We start from the raw sequence: 4044 nt of genomic DNA on the forward strand, positions 1-4044 counted from the left end.
ATAGAAATAAGTAGTTTAAGCTTTAAAATGAGATAATACCATATCTGACTGTGACATAATAACTATATTATGTATATGCATGTATTGTAACTGGTACCTAAAATTTGAAATCCCTAGCGCAATCCAAGCTAACTAAATCAAATAAAAATATAGCAATGGAAGGAATATTATATCCTGGAAGTGAAGTTTGTTGACACCGCGCTCGATAATTTTTTCTAAAAAAGGATCAGCTAGTAGTCAAGTTACGATAGTTTACCTTTTTTAGAACTAAAAAACACACATAAATATTTTAATTTATTCTTGACTACCATCGTGTAATTCACTAACAATAGAAAAAAATAATATTGATGTTCACTACTTTTTATACCTTTTGTGTTCACGCTTTAGCTGTAAAAAGAAAATTAAATAAAGGAAACGTAATGTACATCTAATTAAAACTCTCACTATTGCCTATTAAAGCTAGTGTTGCGTTCAAGCTGGAAGGTGGCATGTTTTATACAATCATTGGACTGTAGCATAAACATAACTCATCCAAAAGAGAATTATATAATACACACATATCTCGATGATTGGAGCAATAGTATCTGAATTTTAGTCTAAATGAATTTTTGGTCTTTGAACTAAAAATTTGTAAGTATTGATTTGCGAATCTGTTATAATATTTACCAATGATTCTTTTGCGTAACTCTGTTAGAATTATACGTCCCTCTTTTACCTCTTTAAACTATTTATTTTCGATAGGATATTTAACCATGTTACTTAAAAGGACCATATATTGTGACAAATTCAATGATCAGTATTCATGGATTTTTAGTTCAAGGATCGAAACTTAAGAATTCTCAAATTTAATGTTAATTGCAATCTAATATATCATAGTCAGTGATCCTTTATCACAGAGGTAGAAAAATGTTGAGTCATTGCATTACGATGTGAGTTCGAGCTCTATTGGCTCCTAATCTAACATCTAATCTGACCAAATCGATCGTTTGACAAAAAAAAAAAACAAAAAAAAAATCTTGTAGATCGAAGTTGTTTATCAATAAAAAAAATTCTAATGGCCCCAAACCAATAATAGAAAAAGATCCCTTCGAGTAGAAGCAGGAATGGTATGGTCCCAAACATAATTAAGTTTCATGAATGGCCAAATATTAGTGATAAGAGTGGACCACAAATTCACTTCCTTAAACAACATGCTTCTAATAAAAAAAAATATTATCAAACAAGTCTACGGTTCGTTTGGAAATGGTTTTAAAATAGTTAAAAACGCTTTTGGTGAAAATATTTTTTGTACAATCCTTAATAAAAATGCAAGTGAATCTTGAAAAGAACTTCGATTGCTTTTAGAACTCAAAAATATTTTCTTTAAAATCGTTTTCAGTCAAGTGATAATGGATTATGTTTAAGATAGTGTCCAAGTGTTGGATTTCATTCAATGTAAAAAAATTGGGACATACCTAAGTAAAATCACCTGGGAAAAACTCCGGTGAAGAAAACATATGCTGCTCATGCCACAATACAACCTACATTATTGTCATCAATTGCATAATCATGAAAGGTAAAATTTACATATAACGTGAGATCCATAAATACCCTTATAGACAGACCCCTTGTAGACTCACTTTGCATTTATTTTAACGATTCGAACTGTTTATTTCTAAGTTATTATTCATAATCATTCTTATGTGTATATTTAACAAATCTGTGACATCCCGTCCCGGGATTATTAAAAACGTACGCGTGAAATTACAATTTTGCCCCTAGTGTGTTTTCGTCACGTTGTGGGGTTGTTTTGTGTGTTGTGGCATGTGTTGGGCCACACACACACACCTGCACACTCTCTGTCCTTCCCTTTCCCTCTGTCTCTCTCTCCCGTGTCTCTCTCTCTCTCTCCCCCGAGCTCCATTCCTTCCTCTTCTCTCTGTAACGTACGGACAACACACAAAAGCACCCAAATCTTAGTAGATCGTGGAAACCAAAGACACCATTCAACTCGTGAGGTCGAGGCGAGCACAACCATACCATTTTCAGGTGAGGAATACTTCGTTTTCACGTCGATTCAACAATGGCCGATTTGGGTACTGTTCATGCAAAGTTTATACATTTAGTTTTTGGACTTTTAAAGCTTGTAGATGTGTTGGTGAGGTTCCCAGGAGCGTCGGAGTAGCTCGTTGGACGAATTTGGACGTCGGGAAGGCCTGGTTCGAAGTTGGCCGAGCTTGGAGTTTTTGGACAGGTATAATCTCTTAGTTTTAGCCCTTAAAACTTGTTGGGACATGTTCTTCTAGTCTAGGGCTTTCATTTGGTCCAAGAATCACGAAAAACAGATGAAAAATGAGCGAGAAAACCTAAGTTGCAGGTTTTCCCAGTTTCCGGCGCCGGCGACATCGCCGGCGATCGAATGAAGAAGGCGACGGAATATTCCGTCAATTCTGACGGAATATTCCTAACGCCGTTAACGGATCCGGTTAGTTTTAACGGAATATTCCGTCAGTTTAACGGAATATTCCTGACGGCGTCTGTTGACACCGTCAGTGTGCCTGGCACGTGGCCGTGCGTGGGGGGCGCGTAGGTCCGTGCCTGTGCTGGCGCGTGGGGGCGCGTGTGGGGTCCAAAAATTATTCTAAAAATATGGTTGTGATCCTGAGGTTGTGTAGAGCACGTTGGTATATTCATTTGTCCATATTGAGCAATGTATGAGAAGTTATTACGAGAAACGGGTTATGTGCTTTAAAGTTAACGTTTTTATAGTTGTTTCGCATTTAGGTGACACGTACCCAGAGGACGAGCGTGCACACGCGAGACAGGGGGGCTACGACCCTTCTACATACCAGTGAGTGGGCTTTTGTTTTCCGTATATACCTATATACATATTAATTCCCAGAAATTAGTATAAATGCTTCGTTATATGCCATTTCTTTTATATAATTGGTGGTTATGCATGAGTAGTGGCATGTACGTTTAATTACATATTCAATTATGCATATGTCATATACATTTATATGTTGGTGCTGTGGAGGCATAGGTAAGTGCCAGGTAAGCGTTATTTAACGATTGCATTAAATAGTGGTTAGAGATGCTTAGAGAGCTCATAACCTGCACCCCCGGTGTTAGTGCTCCCGCCCAGAGTAGGGCACAGTCCTTCACGTGATGTTCACCTCCCGCACCACACGCTCAGCTTGGATCCAAGTTAGGTGCATAGGCCTGTCGTACAGACCACATTAGGTGGTTCCGACTCGTAGGTGACCCGCGATTATTCGCACAGCCTTCACGTGATCGTAGCACTAGAGCGTATGGATATGTTACACCCAGGCCTGTCGTACGGACCACTTAGGGTGGTTCCGACTCGTGGGCAGGTTTAGATATAGATATTGAGATTTGAGCTCTAGATGCAGCCGTACAGGTCACGTTAGGTGACTCCGGCTGCCAGATGTTATGACGTTGATATGATTTATACCTGGGCACTTACATATCATCATGAGGTTTTGACATGGCATATTCTTGAGCATGATTAGCATACCCTTGAGCATGTTTGGTATATCTATACTTACGTATATATGTTTATTTTCTGGGAAGTATACAGGTTTTACGGCGAGGGGTTATAATGTATTTTGCTAAATGGTTTTCACAGAGCTTTGTTCTTGCCCACTCACGCTTTTGTTTTGCGCCCCTCCAGGTTCTAGTTGCTTAGCCGTTGCGGTGGTTTCCCTTGAGAGCTTTTCGGCGTTCTGACAGACACTCCCTATTGTAGGGCCGCCTTCGGGCGTACTACTGTTATCGTTTTTGTTTGGACTGCTTAGACCTGCTCTGATTTTGTATATCACTTACTAGCACATATTGGTACCTTGTATGCTAGTTTTGAATTATTCGTACTTTTATATTACTACTTTATTAGCTTCCGCACGTGCACATGGCTACGTCGCCTTTGTGTGACGGCCAACACGCTCCGATCTCGGTCGGGGTGTGTCAAATCTAATTATGTAGTTTAATTAAGCTTTATATATTAAAAAAGAGTAATTTGATTAACCAGTTATAGATTCGAATAGT

General features: G+C 38.6%; 1 long non-coding RNA gene across 1 annotated transcript; it reads left to right on the plus strand.

Moving 5' to 3' along the window:
• Positions 1 to 2122: 2122 nt before the first annotated feature.
• Positions 2123 to 3795, plus strand: LOC148696469 (uncharacterized). Its single transcript, XR_015963271.1, has 3 exons — positions 2123 to 2233; positions 2764 to 2830; positions 3674 to 3795. It is a non-coding gene; the product is annotated as an uncharacterized LOC148696469 (long non-coding RNA).
• The last annotated feature ends 249 nt before the right edge of the window (positions 3796 to 4044 follow it).

This window comes from Pyrus communis, chromosome 6, assembly GCF_041283825.1.
Source record: "Pyrus communis isolate YQ-2024b chromosome 6, ASM4128382v1, whole genome shotgun sequence".
NCBI classification, from domain to species: domain Eukaryota; kingdom Viridiplantae; phylum Streptophyta; class Magnoliopsida; order Rosales; family Rosaceae; genus Pyrus; species Pyrus communis.